Source organism: Canis lupus, chromosome 9, assembly GCF_011100685.1.
Source record: "Canis lupus familiaris isolate Mischka breed German Shepherd chromosome 9, alternate assembly UU_Cfam_GSD_1.0, whole genome shotgun sequence".
NCBI classification, from domain to species: domain Eukaryota; kingdom Metazoa; phylum Chordata; class Mammalia; order Carnivora; family Canidae; genus Canis; species Canis lupus.
This window is the reverse complement of record NC_049230.1, coordinates 19,988,724-20,003,486: the sequence shown is the minus strand read 5'-3', so window position 1 is coordinate 20,003,486 and position 14,763 is coordinate 19,988,724.

Here is a 14,763-nt window from a genome sequence, read left to right as displayed (position 1 = left end):
AGTAAATGTAAGTGACCTATGACAGTTTTAAACCCAAAGCCATGTCATGTTATAGCACAATTTGATTGTTCTAGCAGTCTATCAGTTTTGAGGTGGTACACTTGGGGATCACACACACACACTATACAATTGTGCTATTGCCCTAGGAAAATAAACCCATTAAGAAAATACAGCTTCGGGATCCCTGGGTGGCTCAGCCGTTTGGCGCCACCTTCGGCCCAGGGTGTGATCCTGGATTCCTGGGATGGAGTCCCACATAGGGCTCCCTGCGTGGAGCCTGTTTCCTCCTCTGCCTGAGTCTCAGCTTCTCTCTCTCTCTCTTTCTCTGTCTCTGTCTCTTATGAATAAATAAATAAATAAAATCTTAAAAAAAAAAAAAAAAGAAAATATAGCTTCTGCTGCCAGAGTCAGCTGCTACACCACAGATACACTGAGAGGTTTTGTTTTTAACAATATTTATAATAGCTTTTTAAAAAATTTATAACAACTTTATTGAGATATAATTCACACATCATACAAATCACCCATTTAAAGTGTGCAATTTGGGGCACCTGGGTGGTTCAGTTGATTAAGCATCTGCCTTTGGGCTCAGGTCATGATCCTAGGATACTGGGATTGAGCCCTGAATAGGGCTCCCTGTTTGCTGGGAAGCCTGCTTCTTACTCTCCCAGCCTCTCCCCCTGCTTGTGCTCTCTCTCCTGTTCTCTCTCTCTCTCATGAATAAATAAAATCTCTTAAAAATAAATAAAGTACACAATTCAATGGATTTTAGCATATTCAGAGAATTGTACTACCATGACCACAAACCAATTTTAGAACATTTTTGGTTGGGTTCCTGGGTGGCTCAGTCAATTAAGTGTCTGCCTTTGGCTCAGGTCACAATCCCAGGCTCCCTAACCCTGCTCAGCGAGAAGCCTTCCTTTCCCTCTCCCTCTGCCACTCTCCCTTCTTACACTCTCCGTCAAATAAATAAATAAATAAAATCTTAAAAAAAAAAAAAAGACTCTTTGGTCACTCTATAGGGGGAAACCCTGTACCCATTAGAAGTCACTTCCACTTTACCCCCACCTCCCAGCCCTAGGCCACCACTGACCTACTTCTTGTTTCATAGATTTGCCTGTGGATATTTCATACCAATGGAATCATACAACATGTGACCTCTTGCATCTGGTTTCTTTCCCTTAGCATTTTTTCAAGGTCGATCGCTGTTGTAACACATAGTAGTACTACATTTCTTTTGATGGCCAAATAACACTCCACTATATGGATATACTAAATTTTGTTAATGATATTTGGGTCACTTCCACATTTTGGCTCTTATGAATAATACTGCTATGGGGGCACCTGGGTGGCTCAGTGGTTGAGCATCTGCCTTTGACTTGTTCTGTCTAAACTGAACTCCTGAGTTCCTGGTCATGATCCTGGGGTCCTGGGACCAAGTCCTGCATCAGGATCCCCAAGGGAAACCTGCTTCTCCCTCTGCCTATGTCTCTGCCTCTCTCTGTGTGTCTCTCATAAATAAATAAACAAAATATTTTTAAAAAATAATACTGCTGTGAACATTTGTGTATAAATTTTTGTGAGGATGCATGATTTCATTTCTCTTGGGTAGGTACATTAGACTGGAATTGCTGGATCATATGGTAACTCTGTGTTTAACCTTTCAGGGAAGTGCCAGACTGTTTTCCCAAAGGTTTAGCAAGGAAAAATTTTTAAATGTTTTTGGTTTTGCCATCTCTTTTGATTTCCTAGAAGCACACCCTGTCTGATAGCTTTGTCCAATTTTTTCCTTTAGAAGAGCTTTGCAGCAGGATTGATGAGGGGCTCAGATTTCATATGATGAAGTGTCAGTGGGCTCCTGCTACTTTAATAAAGCAATGGCTTTATTGTTCCAGTGTGCATTCCAAGAGCATTTCATTTGAAGACATGTCTGGATATTTGAAGTTCCAGCCCTAATCAATTGACCGGTTGTTTGTAACCTGCCAAAATATGCTTACTTGTTTTCTGAACACCATTACTTTAGCTGCTGAATTATTAATATTTATTGATTTCATTCCATAGTAATTGCCGAACTAGGACAGATGACTTTAAGGCTGGCATGTGTAAATAAAATAGGACGATGTCATTTGTATCCCAGAGTTTTTCAAGAGCCTCATGTTTTCATGGAAAACATGCTGGCCAAATAACCTTCAGATGATGTTGTTAAGGAAAGAATTGACTAGAAAAGGTATGAAATGGAAGCCGACAAAAGTCACTTCCATTAGAGAACCAAGAGCCTAATTAATCTGGAAGAGAAACTAGCAATTGTCTAGTCCAGTGATGGGGAACCCAAAACCCAAAATCTAACTTCAGAGTGAAAGATTAAAAAGCTGTCTCTGGGACAAACAGAAAAAGCAGAAACCCATAAATACAGAGAACAAACTGGTGGTTGGCAGAAGGGAGGGTGATGGAGGGATGGGTAAAATGGGTGAAGGAGAGGGAGAAATACAGGTTTCCAGTTATGGAATCAATAAGTCACTGGGATAAAAGATACAACATGGAGAATACAGTCAATGTTATTATAATAGTATCGTATGGTGACAGATGGTAGCTACACTTGCCGTGAGCAGAGCACAATGTATAGAGATGTAGAACCACTATGTTGTATACCTGAAACTAATGTAGCATTGTGTGTCAGCTATATTTCAATTAAAAATAATAATAAAATAAAATAAGTAAAAAATAAAAAGCTGCTTTTGGGTTCCTGCTTCTTCATAAAAAAGAAAAAAGTCTATACATATTTTTATTTTTTCTGAATTGGTCCTTATTTTTTAAAAATTGCTCAACTATTAATCCTATTCAAAATTTTATTTCATAGATACAGAGATTAAGACCTAGAGATGTAAAATAGCTCATCTAAGTTATATAAGTAACCTGTCCTCAGGTCACCTGATTTTTAGCAGAGAGCAGTCTCCCCTCCGCCTGTTTCCTGCATTTACTTGGGCCACTATGTCAACACACAGCTGTTGAAACAGAAATGAATGGGAGAGCCAGCTTATTTGAGCCAGAACCAGTAACCATACTCAAGAGGGTTTTTTTTTAAAGATGTTTTATGAAAAAAAAAAAAAAAAAAAAAAAAAAAGATGTTTTATGTATTTATTTGAGAGAGAGCATGAGCAGGGGGGAGAGGCAGAGGGAGAGTGAGAAGCAGACTCTCTTCTGCTGAGCAGGGAGCCCAATGAAGGACTGGGTCCCAGGACCCCAAGATCATGACCTGAGCTGAAGGCAGACGCTTAATGACTGAGCCACCGAGGCGCCACTCAAGGTGGCCTGTTCTTAATTATGTCACACACTCCTCTCTGCCTTTGCTCTCAAAAATCTTTCCAAGGCAGAAATGTAACTTAAACAAGAAGCAACTTGGTGTTTTTATGGAGTTTTAGTTTTTTTGGGGGGGGTGTGTGTGTGTGCGTGTTTTGTTTGCTTGTTTGTTTGTTTTAGCAGGAGGGTGGTTTTTCCAGGCAGTACATTTTCAATACTTTTCTTTCTTCTCACATCTTCTGCTTTTCACATTTCACAGCCATTTCCTTCAGATCAGCTAATTCAACTCCAAGTCCGAAAGCTGCTAGAACTCCTCTCATTCCTCTCCAACACGGAACTGGGAATTCCAGTGCTGTGTCAGCTGTGTTACAAAAGGAAGAACACCAAATTCTTTCTCCTCCACGGTGAACTGTTTGGACTCCCTGACCAGGCCATGCCAACAGAATCCCATCGTTTCCCCTCCGTCTTCCCCACTAAATTCCTCCTTCAACCTCAGCCTGTGGGAGATGTTGCCACTGACTCCTGCTTGATCCTCCCTCCTGACCAACGCAAATGAGCCTTTTGAGAGAGGTAATTTAGCTGAATTGATTTGATAGCCCCAGTGGCGTAAATCCATTTTCTTTATTCTGGTTAAGTCTTTAGACTGCCAGGGCCCTCCTTATGAGTCACCCCAGCCCACACCCCACACAAAGACAGTGGCATCATCTCTCCCTACAGACTGCAGTGAAACCACATTGGACACCCTGCACCAAACCTCCAAAGGGTTCCTTTGTTTTGGGAGGTTTGAGTGAGGCTCCCTCGCTCCTGACAGGAATCAGAGTTGATTCAGAAAAAGCTGAGTTGATTCAGAAAAGCAGCCCATCTTTGATCTGAGTCTCCAAGCTTTGCCACCAGCTTGCTGGGTACGGTAGCCACCAAACTATTATCTGCAAAATTATGCCCTCTCTTGTTTTCTACCAATAGTGCTCTCACGGGTACACGGTATGCTTCTAAGAACTTCCAAAGGACAGATGACTCCAAATATAATGACTGTCAGACTAGTGAGTTAATTCCTCAAGTTGCCAGGATGGCTGAGCTCAATCCATTTTAAGAAAAAGAAAAGACCTGGAGGGGATCCAAAGAGTCCACTTTGGACTCTTCCATCTGATTTCCAGTTAGTTTCAGGTTTTCTTTTGAGGTGCCCTTAAGACTCCGTTCTTGAGGAAAATGAATTGGGGAAATAATTTAATGAAGGCTAAGAAAATGCTGGAAAAAGAGTGCAATGAGGGGAAGGGCCGCCCTCAAATTTTATTTGGGGCTGAGCCTCCTGGGAAGCAAGGGACAGAGAAGATAAAATTGGAATATTTCATTGTCTTCATTAATAGGGGATAATCTGATGCTATTACTCCAATACTGTTATTTCCACACAGAATATCTAACAAACCAACAGTTCTCAACCGGGAGTGATTTTGCCTCCCAGGTGATGCTTGGCAATGTCTGGAGACATTTTTTGGTTGTCATAACTGGAGATGTTGCTAGTGGTATCCAGCAGGTAGAGCCCAGGCACGCAGCTAATCATCCTACAAGGCACAGATCCCCCCACCCCCCAACAAAGAATTATCCTCCCCCAAATGTACTGAGTGCCAACCCTGAGAATCTTCATAGTAAACTCAAAAGAAAGGAGAATCAATCACAGTTTGCATGAAAGAATTTTCTCCAGTGAATGTTTTTCAACTCAGCCCCAGAGCACTGCTTTGCAAATGGGCCCCTCTGGTGTGCCCAGCAGCCCCTCCCTAGTCCTGTCTCAAGTGGGACATTTATCATGCTAACTTCTAACATTTTTCCCTCCAACTTGTTAAGGTAACTGAAGTCGTTGCACCTGGGTGCCTGTAAGTAAGTCACTCTTGCTTCCAGGCTTTTTGTAGAGACCCTGACTCAGGGACGTGTTGTGGATTGAGAGTTTCAGTTAAAGAGTTAGGGTGAAGCAAGTGGGGTCTGACAAGGAGCCACCTAGTCTAAGAGTTTGGTAGACAAAGTGCTCTCCCCCACAAATGTTCTGGATGTATTTCACATTGTTGTTAAATCACCAGGGAGAGGAATGAGTAAAACAAAACACATTCTTAGATGGACAAACAAAGAATGTAGTTAAGACACGCTGCATAACACTGGGCTTAATTCCTCCCAGCTTGGGCTTGATTTATTTAAAGAAAGCAGAAGAGATTCTTTGATGTCTCATTGCTGCAAAACTCAGTGTCCATTATTATTGGTACAAACTCCTGTTTTAATTTTTGTTCATTGCTAATGAAAAAAATTCTCATTGGATTGTGTCTCACTGCTCAAATTAAGGTTGAGAAAGGAAAAAAATCAATCCCAGGCCAAAGAGCCTTCTGCTGATGATGTTAAGAATCCACCAGAAGGAGCGCCTGGGTGGCTTAGTTGGTTTAAGCATCTGACTCTTGGTTCTGGTTCAAGTCATGATCTCAGGGTCCTGGGATGGGGCTTGTGTTGGGCTCCACAGTTGGTACAGAGTCTGCTTGTCCTTCTCCCTCTCCTTCTGTCCCTCCCCTGGCATCTGTGTGTGTGTGTGTGTTTGTGTGTGTGTGTGTCTCCCTCTCTAAAATAAATAAAATCTTTAAAAAAAAAAAAAAGAAAAGAAAAAAAGACTCCACTAGAAAAATTGATTTTAAGTGATATGTAAACTTTAACTAATAATAGTCTATCCCAATGAAAGCATTTCCTTGCTTTCTAGTGGTAAAATATTAATTCATACCCACGATAAATTATTTAAAAAAAAATCCTGAACTTGCCACAAATACTTATCCATCTCCTTCCTGTTTTGTACAGTTCCTTGATTTAATATCCTCTTAGCTTCTTTTTTTCTTAAGATTTTATTTATTTATTTGAGAGAGACACAGTGAGCATGTGTGCACGAGCAGGGGGAAGGGCAAAGGCAGAGGGGCAAGCAGACTGCACTGAGCCTGGAGCCTGAGGGTCCCATCCCAGGACCCTGAGACCATGACCTGAGCCAAAGTGTGAGGCTTAATAGACTTAGCCACCCAGTGCCTCTCCTCTGAGCTGTCCTGTTTGAACTATTCTGAACTCTTCCCATTTTTTTTTAAGTGCCAGTCTGCTGTAGACCTGACTCTGTATAATAGTAACTGAAAAATTGGTGTTACTTTTTTGTAAATATTCCTTTGGCATCTCTGATTTACTCTGGCTTCTGAAATCTAATTTCCTCTTCTCTCCTCATTAAAAAAAAAAAAAAAAAAAATAGGTCCCTGCCACTCGGCTGCTTATTGGTGAACCCTCAGCAAGGCCTGAGGATTGATCTGCCAAGGGATTCCAAGCAGGTTTTCATACCCAGCACGTCTCTTTCATACCCACAGCTCTCTAATCCTTCCCAGAGATCTCAAGATTGTAGAGCAAAGAGCTCTGGTGCCAGAGTTCACATTTTCCCATGCCTTGGCACTTAACTATGAAGACTCTTTGCTACAAAACAAAACCTATTGCTTGATTTATATTAAAACTGCCCACGTCATATGCTCAAACAACTGGCTCAGACTCAAAATGGTCAGACCCCAGAATGTCCTGCAATAGATACAGTAATTCACATGCAACTTTACTCACTTCCAGACTTTTTTGTGCAACGAGCATTTTACAGAGTTGTAAACTTTCCATTTGGTGTTCCTTGTCACTTAATTAAATCTACACATTCCCTGGAGCCAACAGAGGCTGCATTCCTGTCATTTAAAATCGTTCTCTGGTGTTTCCTTATGTTGCTATACCATAGTTTGCTGAGCTATTTCCTTATTAGGCATTCGGATTATTTGGATTATAAATAGCAACAGATGAATATCTTTGCACAAATTACATTTTTTCCCTTTTGGGTTATTTCCTTGGGGTATATTCCCAAAACTGGTATTGCTGGGTCAAAGGTTTGAGAAGTTTCATAGCTCTTGTTACCCACTGCCAGAATATTCTGGAGACAGACTGTGGTATATTTGAGCACTTGAAAGTTTTAACCGGGTTTCCCACGGTGTACAATAAGAGTAACATGCATTTTAACTTCTCATAATCTTCAGTGAGGGAGGGAGTTACAAAATTTCAAAACAAAACAAAAGCAAAGACAGTAGTAGCACTCTTTTCTGCAGCCAGAGCTGAGCTCTCTTAGGAAAAGAGAAAATACTTCACTACAAGTGCTCAGGAATATATCTGTGTTCCAGCCAGAACAGAAAATGACCCAAACGACTTCTGTGAAGTACCGTCAGCTCATATCTGAGGCTCAGTGGTTTCAGGGAGAATTTAAAGCAGCATTTGATGAGGAGGGTGGGGAGAGAGATAAAAAATAAAAAGAAGGGGTGCCTGGGTGGCTCAGCTCAGTCAGTTGAGCATTTAACTCTGGATTTTGGCTCAGGTCACCATCTCAGGCTCCTGAGATATGCCCCACATTGGGCTCTGTGCTCAGCAGTTCTCTGCTTCCTCCTCCTGCCCCTGCTCCTCCCCCAGTTCCCCCACTCATGCTCTCTTTTTCTAAAAAAAAAAAAAGAAAGAAAAGAAAAAAAGAAAGAAAAAGAAAAGAAAAGAGAAGAAAAGAAAGAAAAGAAAAGAAAAAAAAAGAAAAAAAGAAAGAAAAGAAAGAAAAGAAAAGAAAGAAAAGAAAAGAAAAGAAAAAGAAAAGAAAAGAAAAGAAAAGAAAGAAAAGAAAAGAAAAGAAAAGAAAAGAAAAGAAAAGAAAAGAAAAGAAAAGAAAGGGATATGCTCTCTTATAATTGCTGCCTCTGTGGTGATGGCACCAGCACAGAGAAAATAAGCTGGTTCTGGGCTTTGGAGATTCAGATTCTTTACCCCCTGAAAGTGACTTCTAAGAATTGTGATGCTTGAGGACCTTGGTATCCTCAGTTTAAGAATCAAAACCAAACCAAAACAAAACAAAAATAACCCACTGAGTCATCCTTGCCATCTGGTTTCTCAAGCTAATAATAGTGATGGTGGTGGTGACAATGAACATTCACCAAGTACTAACTACGTGCCTGTCACTTTTCTAAGGGCTTTACCGGCATCATCCATGTCATCCCCCCAACTTCCATTATTATGCCCACTTTGCAGATGAGAAAACAGAATCAGAAAGCTAAGAAGCTTCCCCGAAGTCACAGAGCTAGTAAATGTCTAATCCAGATTCGAACCCAGACAACTGAGCACTGTGCCTTGTGCTCTGACCACTGCACCGTACCATGTCAGGTACGGCAAGAGACAAAGGGCTTAGGGATGGTTAGATGATGTACTAGAATATCCAGTTGTGGGCTCTCTTAAATACTTCTAAATATTTCAAATTAACACTGTTTCCTGCCTACTCATCTAAATTGAAAAAATATTATTCAAACATGTTTTCTTCAAATTTAAATTATATATATCTCTATATATATACACACACACACATACACATAACATATACATATATATACATGATTTAAAGATCAAATATAGGGATGCCTAGGTGGCTTAGCAGTTGAGAGTCTGCCTTTGGCTCAGGCCATGGTCCCGGGTCTGAGATCCAGTCCTGCATCAGGCTCCCCACAGGGAGCCTGCTTCTCCCTCTGCCTATGTCTCTGCCTCTCTCTTGTGTCTCTCATAAATAATAAATAAATAAAGATCAAATATGACTTTTAAATGCCTAAGAAGGACTGAATGGAAATATACCAAAAATATCAACATTGACTATCTTTAGGAAGTGGAATCCTGCATATTTTTTCTTCTTTCCATATTTAAGTTTCTTCTAAATTGTTCTTTTTTTTTCTCTCCCAAGATTTCATTTATTCATTTGAGAGGGAGAGAGAGCACAAGCAGAGGGGAGAGGCAGAGGCAGAGGGATAAGCAGACTCCTCACTGAGCAGGAAGCCCGACATGGGACTCAATCCCTGGATCTGGAGATCATTACCAGAGCCAAAGGGAGACACTTAACCATCTGAGCCACCCAGGTCCCCTTCTTAATTGTTCTAAGCATGTGCTACTTTTTTCCTTACTCTGTATTTTGAAAAAAATTCAAATAAAAAAGGAAGTTCAACGAACTTCTATACACTCTTCATCTCAATCACCTACTATTCACATTTTGCCATATTTGTTGTATGTCTCTCACTATAGATATGTACATATTCTTATTTTTGATCATTTAAGGTTAATTTGCAAACATCATGACTCCTTCACTACTATATGTTTCATGCATTTCCTAAGAACACAGATATTCTCTTACATTACAGAAATATGTATTTTTTTTAATCCCAAAGAACTTCAGTTTAAGAAAAACAAATAACTAGGGGTGCCTGGGTGGTGCAATTGGTTAAGCGTCCCACTCTTGGTTTTGGCTCAGGTTGTAATCTCAGGGTCTTGGGATTGAGCCCCAAGTCAGGCATCACACTGAGCGGGCCTCAGGATTCTCTCTCTCTCTGCCTCTGTCCCTCCTGCTTGTGCACTTACTCTCTCTAAAAAAATAAGTAAATAAAAGCTAAAAAAAAAAAAAAGAAAAAGAAAAACAAATAATTAGCAATAAACTAAGGCAAACTAAATATTTTCTGTTCTATTACCATGCACTGCAGGTTAAACAGCCTTTCCTTGCTCACTGAAGATCACTTGTCCTGTTTAATCCTTGTCTACCTGCCCAGTTTACCTCATCTCTGCTAGGGAACTTTTCACAACACTCTTGACTCCTTGACATCGCTGAGCCTCAGTTTCCTGTTAGCATTTTGAGTGTCTAAAGTACCAGTCTGAAAGCCAACAAGTTGCTTATTTAATTACCATAACACTCAGATTGAAGTTAGTATTTTTATTTTATTACTGTAATGGAGAATTTTAAATCCTAAAGATTTTAAATTATTTTTTCATAAAATCTCTCATAATTACAACTTAAGTAAACAGGGCCCCTCTTTCAATTTAACAATTTTTCAACTAAAATAATTTATTCATTGAACTAGTATTTATTGGGCATCTACTATATCTATCTACTATATCTTAGGCACTAGCACTTTTGTTTTTCGTTTTGTTTTTTAAAGATTTTATTTATTTTATTTTATTTTATTTTTTTTTAAAGATTTTATTTATTTATTCGTGAGAGACACACAGAGAGGCAGAGACACAGGCAGAGGGAGAAGCAGGCCCCATACAGGGAGCCTGACGCAGGACCCAATTCTGGGTCCCCAGGATCACATCCTGGGCCGAAGGCAGCACTAAACCGCCGAGCCACCAGGGCTGCCCGTAACTAGCACTTTTGAACAATTAACATTTGCCAGGTACTTCACCTGGGACACCTGAGTTAATCCTCACAACCATCACTATTCCCATTTTCCAGATGGGTAAACAGAGAAGTTAAGTAACTTGCCCAAGATTGCACAGCTAGCCAGGATTCTGACGCAGGCAATCTGCTTCTATCCAGAACCCATGCTCACAGGCAACAGGTGATACAGCTGGGGGAGGCTCATTTGTGGGGCCAGCAAGAGCACCAGCACTTGTGAGATACAGCAGGAGGGATGCTTGCCTTAGATGGGATTGGCTGTGGTAGAGGGAGAAACCCAAAGGCGGTTCCATTTCCCCTGCTTCTGGGCTCTAGTAGATAAAATAGATAACAGCAAGAAAAGGATGCCTCTGTGTGGGTAGTTTTTTCTATAAAAACTGACAATAGAGTCTTGGCCTTATTTAGCTTGGCTTCCAGAATATTCTTGGTGTTTCTACTCCCTCTAGCCACTCCTCCCATCTCCTCTGCCAGCTTGGTCATCCTCTTTTACCCTGGCTTCAATGTCTCAAGGACTTGGGCTCTGGCTCAAGCCTTGATTCCCTCTCGTCCTATCCAAGGTTAAAACTACCATCTGGAGGGCGCCTGGGTGGCTCAGTTGGTTAAGCGGTTAGGCGTCTGCCTTGGGCTCAGGTCGTGACTCAGGTCCTGGTTGGAGCCCCCATTGGGCTCTCTGCTCAACGCAGAGCAGAGCCCGTTTCTCCCTCTCCCTCTGCTGCCTCCCCACCCACTTGTGCTGTCGCTCACTCGCTCTCTCTCAAATAAATAAATAAAACCTTTAAAATAAAATTTAAAAAACCTATCATCTGTGCTATGTATCTTCTGTTTGGCATAGCCTTTTGCCTCCTGCTCTGGGCTCTGAAGGTTGTCTTGGATGGACTGTATCAGGCTCCTTTCCCTGGGCTTCCATTTGAGTTTTGCAGAGAACTACAAACAAGGGACAAGGTGGAGAGAGAGGCCAGGGTATTTATTCATGAGGGGTCACTGAGCTTTGACAGTGTCACTTACAGAAGTCCACGGCTACTGGTAGGCCACCACATAGCTCTCACTCTGGAGTCCTGTAACTCCTCTGGCCTGGGGAGGAGTAAGGAGAATGGCTCCCTGTTTGCTGGTCCCAGGATGCTGTACCCTTTATAACTGATTTCGGCCAACTCTACCTACACCTTAATTAACAACATCCTCCTTACATTATCCGCCTGGAGCATGCCCTCTGCTTCCTGCAGGGTCCTCTGCCCAACCCCCAGGGACTGTCATATCAATATCCCCCATCCAGACCAATGTCCACTATCTTCTAGAGCTGTGTGTTCAGCTACTCCAACCTCTCTACCAGGATTTCTCACGGGTGCCTCAAACTCAAAACATACAAACCCAGTGTGGTATAATAAGAAATCTATATGGTCTTTGTCCCCTGTTTCTGGCACAGAGCTCCTAAAACCCTTGGAATTTCTAAGTGATAAGAGTGATAAAGGTGTCTTGATATTCATAACAAACCCCTTTGAACCACATCTGAGTTTATGTTAATGAGGTGACTTCTGGAAAGCACCTAAGGGTAGGTTGCCAAGGGGGACCAACCTTGTGATTAGCGAGTTGGAACTTGTCCTTCTCTCCACTGTGACCTGCAGGAAGGGAAGAGCAACTGGAGGTTGGTCACCAATGGCCAATGATATCATAAATCGTGCCTTTGTAATGAATTCTCCATAAAACCCCAAAAGGATTGGTATTCAGGGAGCTCCTGGGCTGGTGAACACGTGGAGATGTGGGGAGAGTGGTGCACCCAAAGAGGGCATGGAAGCTTCTTACCTTTCCCCCCATACTGTCTCTTCTATCTTGCGGCTCCTGAGTTCTATCTTTTTATAATAAACCAGTAATTTTGTAGGTAAAATAGTTCTCTGAGTTCTGTGAGCCGCTTTAGCAAATTAATCCAACCCAAGGAGGGAGTAGTTGGAACTCCTGATCCATGGATCTATTGTCAGCCTGTCAGAGCACAGGTGTGCTTACAAGTGGCATCTAAAAGGAAGGGGAGGTGGGGTTAGGGTGTCTTATACGACTAAACCCTCACTCTGCAGGATCTGACACTATCTCCGGGTAGATGGTATCAGAATTGCCTTATCAGACACCCAGCTTGTGTTCCGAAAATTGCTTGTGGGACATGAGGGCAAAAACCCTCTCCACACACTGGAATCAAGTCCAGAACCCAAACGAGGGGAAAGGGGATAACTATCAAAGGGTATGGGCATTCTATTTTTAAAGATTTATTTATTTATTCATTCAGAGAGAGAGAGAGAGAGGCAGAGACACAGGCAGAGGGAGAAGCAGGCTCCATGCAGGGAGCCCGATGCGGGACTGGATCCGGGGTCTCCAGGATCACACCCCTGGCTGCAGGTGGCACTAAACCGCTGGCGCCACCAGGGCTGCCCGGGTATGGGCATTCTATGGGGAGGTGATAAAAATGTTCTAAAATTAATGTTAGTGGGGCACCTGGATGGCTCAGTCAGTTAAGCACCTGACTCAAGTCATGACTCAAGTCATGATCTCACAGTCATGAGATTAAATCCCAAATTTGGCTCTGGGCTGAGTGTGGATCCTGCTGAGGATTCTCTCTCTCTCTCTCTCTCTCTAAAATAATAAATCAATAATTTAAAAAACATTTTTTAAAAAGCAAAATAAAATAAAATTGATCGGGGATCCCTGGGTGGCACAGCCGTTTGGCGCCTGCCTTTGGCCCAGGGCGCGATCCTGGAGACCTGGGATCGAATCCCACGTCGGGCTCCCGGTGCATGGAGCCTGCTTCTCCCTCTGCCTGTGTCTCTGCCTCTCTCTCTCTCTGTGTGTGACTATCATAAATAAATAAAAAAATTTTAAAAAAATAAAAATAAAAAATAAAATAAAATTGATCGTAGTGGTTATTCCACTCTGTGGATATACTTAAAAAACAACAAATTCGGGACGCCTGTGGCTCAGTGGTTGAGTGTCCACCTTCAGCTCAGGGTGTGATCTTGGGATTGGGATTGAGTCCCAATTCTGGCTCCTTGCAGGGAGCCTGCTTCTCTTTCTGCCTGTGTCTCTGCCTCTCTGTGCATCTCTCATGAATAAATAAAATCTTAAAAAAAAATTTGTACACTTCAAATGGATGAATTTTACAACATGTGAATTATATCTCTTTTTAAAAATATTTTATTTATTCATTCATTAGAGAGAGGGAGGCAGAAGAAGCAGGTTCCCTGTGGAGCAGGGAGCCCAATGTGGAGCTGGATCCCAGGACCCTGAGATCATGAACCTAAGCTGAAGGCAGATGCTTAACTGACTAAGCCCCCCAGGCGCCCCTGAATTATATCTCAGTAAAGCTCTGTAGAGAGCAAAATGGAGTGTCTCATGCCAAGCAGGAGCCTGTGTCAAACAACACAAGCAGTTAAGGTACTGCAGCTAGGAGGTGATGCCCAGACCAACGTCAGCTGACACCCCAGGACTGATGGCGAACAGAACCAGAGGAGGTCTGCAGAGACCCAAACCTGATTAAGTCCCTTTAAAAAAGGGAAAGATTGGGATCCCTGGGTGGCTCAGCGGTTTAGCGCCTGCCTTTGGCCCAGGGTGTGATCCTGGAGACCCGGGATCGAATCCCACGTCAGGCTCCCGGTGCATGGAGCCTGCTTCTCCCTTTGCCTATGTCTCTGCCTCTCTCTCTCACTGTGTGCCTATCATAAATAAATAAAATAAAATAATTTAAAAAAAAATAAAAAGGGAAAGATTTGAGGAGCACCTGGGTGACTTAGTGGTTGAGCCTTTGGCTCAGGTCATGATCCAGAGTCCTGGGATTGGGTTCTGCATCAGGCTCCCTGCATGGAGCCTGCTTCTCCCTCTGCCTATCTCTCTCTCTCTCTCTCTCTATGTCGCTCATTAATAAATAAATAAAATCTTTAATAAGTCAGTAAATAAATAAGTAAATAAATAGGGAAGGATTTTGGCAGCAAATGGTCAGACTCTTCAGAACTAACCCCTTCTTAAACCACTGAAAAAAGGGCAACTGCCACCCAAGGCTCTACCCAATTAATCTCAGAACAGAACCGAGATCCTTCAAGGCTTGAACAGAAGAAGCAGTAGGTGCTGAGAGCTGCCCCATACCCAACCAAGGCCTTATCTCAACTGCGCGCCCACAGACTGACTTCAAGTTTGGTTCGTTCACTTCCAGCCCCCTCCCTTATCCTGTTTGT